Genomic DNA, 8831 nt, shown 5'->3' with positions numbered 1-8831 from the left:
TTTCTAAAACTTTTATTAATCTTTAATTTTTATCTTTTTTGAAAAAAAATTGTATTCCAGTAACTTTTTTTTTCCTCTTATAATTTTTATTTTAGGGATACGTGAATGTGCGTTTTTCTTTCTTTTCTTCTCTTCTTTCTTTTAATTTTCTTTTTTAATTATCTTTTTGTTTTTTTGCTTAGCTCTACTGAACTTCTGATCTTTTTTTATCCCTTTCTTATCCTTTTCACCTTTTCCTCTCTTTTGTTCTTCTTTATGTGACTTAACTCTTGTCCTGCACATCCTCAGATAAACCCATAGTTAACTAGTAGACCCTATACCCCATTGTGTACACACTTAATCCACAAATTTATTACTCAATTCAAAACCTCTGAGACTTAAATTCCTTAATAGCAGTACTACCTCTTTATACCTATATAATATTTTAAGCATTTTTATTTTTAAATTTTTCACATCTCCTCTATGTCCCTTCCCTTCTCTCAATATATTTACCTTCTTCTCTAAATAGATTGTTTCCGATCGCCATAATATTATTAATTTTTACTTTTCTATTTTTTCTGGTCTCTTTTCTTTTCCCTTTCCCTTTCTTCATTTTTTCTCTCTCTCTACTTTCATCCTACCCAACCTATTTCCTGCATTGAGATTAGGACTTAGTTAACTCTCCCTGTGCCTCCCCACACCAATCTATTCCTATCTTTTACCCACATCTCTCCCTAACCCTAATATTTTCTGGTTTTCCAAATTCTTCTCTGCGGTTCGAAGCCCATTAACATATAGTTGTATGATGTTGAATAGATGTATCTGTTGAAGTAGATTGCATCTGTAGACTATTGACTGTACAAATTCAGACTTTGGTTGATGGTTGCCTTAAGATAGTGTTTGAGTACAAAACTGGTGCTATTTTCATCTCAAATGGGCAGAGTAAGCCGGAAAAACACAAGAAAAATGGCAAATCCGGGTATCTCATTTCCCAATCTTGATAATCAGGGGACAGAACAGATAATGAATAATCCAGAGGAGAGTTCCCAAATAGCTCTACAAACACTGCTGGCAAACATTATAAATGAAAAGATAGAAAACATACAAAGGACTCTGTATTAGTGTGATAGGGAGAGAGAGGAGGCTATCCAAAAGTTTATACAAGAATATCATAAGCGTGAGGAAGCTACTCAAAAACTGATACAGGATTTGCACGAGCAGCTTGAGAATACTCAAAGAAAAAGGCAGGAATAGCGTGAGCAGGCTGAGAACACTCAAAGAGAACTGCAGGAATCCCATGAACGGGAGGAAGCTAATCAAAGAGTAATACAGGAATTGAGAGAGCAGGAAGAGAACACAAAGATCACTAAAGGCATTCATGGAATCCATTAACAAAGAGCTGAAGGAAGTCAGGGAGACCACAAAGGGAATGCTGAACGGAACCCAACAGAAGGAATGGGAGTCCAAAGAAACCATAACCAAACAACTAAGTGATTTGAGAACAAACACTGAACACCAAATTAAGGAAGTAAAGAAATTCATACAAGATCGAAAACAGAGCTTCAACAAAGAATTTGAAGCCATCAAAGTTGACCAATTAGAAGGAAAAGAGATAAAAAACAAAGTATAAAGTCTTGAGAGCAGGTTAGTCCATGCAGAAGATCGAATCTCGGAGAATGAAGACAGCATAGATATTATAGAGAAAGAACATACAAACATCCAAAACAAGTCCAAGAAATATGATAGATCTTTCCAACACTTGGAAGACACCATCAGAAGGCCTAATCTAAGGATAATGGGTGTAGAGGAGCACCTAGAAACAGAAGTTAATGGTCTAGGAAATTTGTTTAACAGGATCCTAGCAGAGAACTTCCTAAACACACAAAAATATAGGCCTATTCAGATACAAGAAGCTTTTAGAACCCCAAATAGTCCAGACCAGAAATAGGACAATCCACCGTCACATTATAATCCTCACAGGATCAACTCAAACCAAGGAAAAGATCCTTAAAGCTGTCAAGGAAAAAAGATTAATCACCTATAAAGGGAAACCAATTAGAATCACCTCAGATTTCTCAGCAGAGACAATCAAAGCAAGAAGAGCCTGGAATGATGTATTCCATGCTCTAAAAGCAAACAACTATCAACCAAGAATACTGTACCCAGCTAAACTCTCCTTCATAACTGAAGGCCAAATAAAAACCTTCCATAGCAAAGAAAAATTGAAACAATACATCTCCACCAAACCAGCCCTACAAAAGATTCTTAAAGATGTCCTACACGTAGAAAACCAACAAGACCACAATAAAGGCTAAGAAACTGCACCCAAACTGAGAATCCAAGAACCATGGGAAGAACCTAGTTTTCGCAGCCCCCAAGAAGGTGGGTTAACATGGCAGGAACTCCCAAATAACTCTAAGTCCTATGTCTTAACGTTAATGGACTGAACTCTCCACTTAAGCGAAATAGACTGTCTAGTTGTATTTAAAAAAAGACCCTTCTATCTGCTGCCTTCAGGAGGCACATCTTGCCAAGTAAAAACAAACACATTTTCAATTTTAAAGCCTGGAACAAAATCTGCCAAGGAAACGGCCCCCATAACTGGCAGGAGTTTCAATCCTAAGATCAGATAAAATAGACTTCAAATTAAAATTCGTGAGAAGAGATATAGAAGGTCGCTACAGACTAATTAAGGGATCTCTCCTTCAGGAGGATATTAGAATTCTAAATATTTTTCACCAAACAATGGAGCACCCAAATTTATCCAAGAAACACTACTTTCCCTCAAATCCCATATAGATCCAAAGACATTAATTGTTGGGGATTTTAACACACCACTCTCCCCACTAGATAGATCAACTCGGCAAAAACTCAAGAGAGAAACCACAGATCTAAACAGCTGCATAGATCAACTAGACTTAACAGACATCTAACGAACATTTCACCCAGCAGCATCAAAATACAAGTTTTTCTCAGCAGCACGTGGAACATTTTCTAAAATAGACCACATTTTCGGCCACAAAGCAAACTTGTCTAAATTCAGAAACATTGAAGTTATACCTTGTATTCTCTCTGACCACAAGGGAACAAAATTATAACTCGACAACAAAAGCCACCAAAGAAAGTCCTGTATCACATGGAGACTGAACAACACACTGCTGAATCATGAGTGGGTCATAGAAGAGATTAGAAATGAAAATCTAATGTTCATGCTATTCAACAAAAATGAACACACAAATTACCAGCTCTTGTGGGACACAGCAAAGACAGTACTCAGAGGCAAGTTGATAGCTCTGATCTCCTACATCAACAAATTGGAGAGATCTGAAACCAACAATTTAATGACACATCTAAACCTCCTTGAAAAAGAGCATCAAGATAAACCCCAATCCAGTAGATGGAAAGAAATAATTAAAATTAAATCAGAATTAAATGAATTAGAATCCAAAAAAATTATAGAAAGAATCAACAAAACAAAGAATTGGTTCTTCGAAAAAATTAACAAAATTGACAGATCCTTAGCAAATCTTATCAAAAAAAGAAGAGAACACACCCAAATAAATAAATTCAGAGATGAGAATGGAAACATCACCACGGAAACAACAAGATTCAGAACATTATAAGGGAATACTTCTCAATATCTATACCAAATTTCAAACTCTACTATAAAGCCATAGTAATCAAAACAGCTTGGTATTGGCATAAGAACAGACCTCAGGACCAATGGAATAGAATTGAAAACCCAGAAATGAACCTACATACCTATAGCCATCGAATCTTCGATGAGGGAGCTAAAACAATAGAATGGAAGAAAGACAGCCTCTTCAGTAAATGGTGCTAGCAAAATTGGTTAACTACTTGTAGAAAACTAAAGCTAGATCCTTATATATCACCCTGCACCAGAATCAACTCCAAATGTATTAAAGACCTCGAAGTCAAAGCAGACACTCTGAAAACATTACAGAATGGAATAGGAGAAACCCTAGGTCTCCTTGGCTCAGGCCGAAATTTTCTGAATAGAGACCCAGAAACACAACAAATCAAAGAAAGGTTGGACAAATGGGATTTCAGCGCTTCTGTATGGCAAAGGACATAGCTAGCAAGATCAACAGAAAGCCCACGGATTGGAAGAAGATCTTCACTAGCCAAATAAAGGACAAGGGCCTCATATCTAAAATATACTTGAAACTCAAAAAATTAAATCCCCCAACCACAAATCCTCAAAGAAACAACTGCCCAATAAATTAGTGGGCTAAAGACTTGAAGAGAAACTTCTCTGAAGAAGAAAGAAGGATGGCCAATAGACACATGAAGAAATGTTCAACATCCCTAGCCATAAAAGAAATGCAAATCAAAACAACATTGAGATACCACCTCACCCCAGTTAGAATGGCAAAAATCAAGAACTCTAACAACAACAGATGCTGGAGGGGATGTGGACAGAAGGGAACCTTACTTCATTGTTGGTGGAAGTGTAAACTTGTTCAACCACTTTGGAAAGTAGTATGGAGGTTCCTCAAAAGACTCCACATAGAGCTCCACATAGAGCTATGACCCAGCAATCCCACTTTTGGGCATTTACCGAAATGTTTACAAATAAGACCACACTATAGCTACCAGCACAACTATGTTTATTGCAGCATTATTTACCAAGCTAAGATCTGGAACCAACCCAGATGCTCCTCAGTATATGAATGGATCAAGAAAATGTGGTATATATACACAATGGAATTCTATGCCTCCGTCAAAAAGAATGACATTGCCCCATTTGTTAGGAAATGGAAAATCTTGGAAAAAATTATATTAAGTGAAGTAATCCAGGCCCAAAGAAATATAGGTCCCATGGTTTCCCTTATTTACAATATCTAGTATATGTATGAGTCAAGCGGAAAAGGTCAGATAATGTGATGTTAGGAAAATGAACCCTTAGATATGTATTTTAATGATTTTTTTCTTTCATGCATGTGTTTCTAACGCATTTATAAGATTATTTCTTTGTTGCTTTGTATGTCCCTCCCCCACAGTATAACCCCTGCTTTCACTATATTTGATATCAGTATAACTTGTGGAGGAGATGGGGAAAAACAAGTCGTTTAAGGATACAGGTAGACCTCTTGCAACAATGAGAAGTACAAGTTGTCATGTCCAAAACGAGCTTTACAATGTTGGTGGGGGGGGTGTTGGGGGAAGGATTGGGTGGGGTGGGTGGGGTGAGGCTGGCAAGGGATATGAAAGGTAAACACAGGAGGAGGCTGCAATGCTTGGTAAGAAATGTATGCATTATCCTGCCCATGTAATTGTAACCCCTCTGTACAGTATGTTCACAGATAAAATTAAATTAAATTAAATTAAAGAAAAAGAAAAGAAATATGAGGTGATTCTGATTGGTTTCCCTTTATAGATGGTTAATCTTTTCTCCTTGACAGCTTTAAGGATCTTTTTGTAGGTCTGAATTGATCTTGTATGGATTATAATGTGACAGTGGGATGGCCTCTTCTGGTTGGTTTACCTGAAGTTCTAAAAGTTTCTTGTATCTGAATAGGCCTATCTTTTTGCATGTTTGGGAAGTTCTTTGCTAGGATCTTGTTAAAAAAAATTTCCTAGACCATTAATTTCTGTCTCTAGGTGCTCCTCTACAACCATTATGCTTATGATGGTGTCTTCCAAATGTTGAATAGATCTATCATATATCTTGGATTTGTCTTCGATGGTTGTAGGTTCTTACTCTATAATATCTAGGCTGTCTTCAATCCCCAAAATTCTATCTTCTGGATGGTCTCACCTACAGTCAAAAATTTCTACATTTTTTTGTCTATTCCTTCTAATTGGTCACCTTAGATGGCTTCAAGTTCTTTGTTGGAGCTTTGTTATAGAACTTGTATGAACCATTTTACTTCCTTAATTTGGTGTTCAGTGTTTATTCTCAAATCACTTAGTTCATTGGTTATGGTTTCCTTGGACTCCTATTCATTCTGTTGGGTTCCATTCAGCATTCCCTTTGTAGTCTCTCTGACTTCTTTGAGCTCTCTTTTTATGGATTCCATGGATGCCTCTATTGATCTTCGTCTATTCTGGTCCCACTCTCTCAATTCCTGTATTACTGTGATTAGCTTCCTCACATGCGCCCAATTCCTGTAGTTCTCTTTAAGTGTTCTCAGCATGCTCACTCCATTCCTGATTTTCTCTTTTCTGTTCTCAGCCTGCTCACACAATTCCTTTATTTCTCTTTTAGTCTTCTCAATCTGCTCATGTAATTCCTGTATCAGTCTTTGAGTAACATCCTAACGCTAATAAGTTTCCTGTACTGATCTTTGGCTTGCCTTCTCTTTCTCCGTATCATGCTCTCACTGAGTCCTTTGCAGGTTTTCAATCTTTTCATTTACCATGCTTACCAGTAGTAATTGTAGAGCTTTTTGTGAACTCTTCTCTGGATTATTCATTATCTGTTCTGCCCGCTGATTATAATGAGTGGGAGTTGAGCTCCCCGGACTTGCCATTTTTCTTGTGTTTTTTCCAGCTTGTTCTGCCCATTTGAGATGAGAGTAACACCAGCTTTGTGGTAGAACACTATTTTAAGGCAACCATCAACCAGTGTCCTTAGTTGCACAGTCAAAAGTCTGCAGATACAATCTAATTCAACAGATACAATCTATTCAATATCAAACAGTTATGTTATTAATGGCCCACAAACAACAAAGAAGAATTTGGCAGAAATTAGGGAGAAATGTGGGTAAAAATAGGATTAGAGATGTGGAAAGGTAAAAGGAGAGTGAAATTAACAAAGTACTTATCTCAAAGAGGAAAATGGATTGGACAGGATGATAGTAGAGAGAAAACAAGAAGAAAAAGAAAAAAAAGACAAGAAAAAATAGAAAAACAAAAATTTAAAATTAAAAAGTGAAACACTTAAAATTAAGCAAGTTTGAAGAAGTAGTATTCTGAGAACGGGGATAGGAAGAGAGGAGGTGAGGGATAGAAGGAGACATGAAAAACTAAAAAATAAAAAATGCTTAAAATATTTTATAGGTATAAAGAGGTAATACTGCTACTAAGGAATTTAAATCTAAGAGGTTTTGAATTGAGTAATAAATTTTTGGATTAAGTGTGGACACAACATGGGATAAGGTCTAATAATCAATGTCGGGTATATATGGGGATGAGCAGAACAGCAATTAAGTCATGCAAAAAAGAACGAAAGAGAAGAAAAAATGAAAACAATGAGAAAGAAAGAAAAAAGGATAAAAAATTCAGTAGAGCTAAAAATAGCACACACAGATATACACCTAAAGTCTAAAATAAAAAATTATAAGAGGAAGAAAAAAGAGATTAATAGAGAACAATTTTTTCAAGAAATTAAAAAGTAAAAATTTTTTAAAAAATTTAAAAAGTTAAAAAAAGGTACAAAAGATTTCTTTGATTTTTTGGGGGGATGGGAAGATCCTATATCCCCTTGTGTGCATAGCCAGTATCCTGTTGTAGTCTCTGGTCTGCTTGTGTTGTTTGGTTTTCCTGTGGCTTGATTGGTTAATTAAGTCAGTTTGTTTGGACAGGCAGAAAAATGCACTGCTTTACCCAGGATTTTGTGATCCTCATCCCAGGCTAGTTCAGTGGAAGGTCTATCTGCTTTGAGTATCACAAAAGAGGGAGACGGCTGTTTCCTCTAGTTTGGAGATGCTGTGATGAGGCTAGGTTCTGGGTAGAGTTGAGGCCTTTCAGCAAACAGTAGCTTTTCCCTGAGGGGCTAACTTCTGAGACACTCACAGAGCCTAGCCTGAAGCCTTTCTCAAGGTTTATGTTTACTGAATTTCAATTGATTGTCTGTAGGGAGTGGCAGCCTCTGGCTCTATTTACCCAGTGAAGAAAGTCCCTCCCACAGGGACAGAGTTTTCTCTGCTTGGTCTGGTTGAATTTTTCCTGGGTGGAGCTGAGCCTGGCAGGTCTGGTTAGGTTCCTGTGACCTGCTAAATGACTCTTTTGTTTTCTTCCAAGGCCTAGTTGGACCTAGCTGCTCAGCCAGGCCTTTGTCAGTATCAGAGATGGAGATCTCCAGTAGTGGGGGGCGGAGAGGTGGCCTTCCCTCCTCTGCTCCCTGAGAAGGAGTGAGAATGTCAGTGTTCTACTCAAGACAGTCTTGGTTCCTGGGTCGTCTCTGGTCTGCAATCTACAGGATGAAGATATCTGTCCCTTGTCAGTTCTTGCTGGTGTTGAATAGAATTCACTCACCTGCTGCCTCTGGTGCCTTTGTCCTGGACTCTTTGTGTTGTAGGTATGGCGGCCACAGCAGTCGCCGCAGCTGCCACCACAGCAGCAGCCATGGCCTCTGGCAAGTACTCAGATCTGTCTCCTTGACTGGATTTTCCCTCTCTGGCCAAACTCTCTGTACTGTAATGGCACACTTGGTGAAATTCTCTGGCCTAGGAGTATTCACTGGAACACTAAAACTGCTTCCTATGTGAGAGCTTGTTTATCCTCCAGCTTCTCCTCTCCCATCTTCCCAGAACTCCTTAAATGTGTTTCTTAAAAATAGAAATATTTTTAAATTCTCATGCACACTTCTCATTAGGCAGTTCAGATGATGTTAACTGAATTGTTGTCAGATTTATTTGTGTATATGTGAAATTGTCTTTGAATATGAAGTTTGGCCCTGGATGCTGTCCTCTCTCCCCACCCCTCCTTTTGTTTTTGCTTGCTCAAGGTTGGCACCTTCTCACTTGAGCCACATCTTCCAGCTTTTTGGTTTTCAGTTGGAGGTAAGAGTCTCTTTTTTGTCTGCCTGACCTGGTTTTCAACCAGGATCCTCAGATTTCAGCCTTCAGGTGATCTATTGAGTGTTTTCCTGTCCTCTTTTGTGA

This window comes from Dipodomys spectabilis, unplaced genomic scaffold, assembly GCF_019054845.1.
Source record: "Dipodomys spectabilis isolate Male_0828 unplaced genomic scaffold, ASM1905484v1 ptg000378l, whole genome shotgun sequence".
Taxonomy (NCBI): domain Eukaryota; kingdom Metazoa; phylum Chordata; class Mammalia; order Rodentia; family Heteromyidae; genus Dipodomys; species Dipodomys spectabilis.
The sequence above is the reverse complement of the archived record's forward strand: the minus strand, read 5'-3'. Positions refer to the sequence as shown.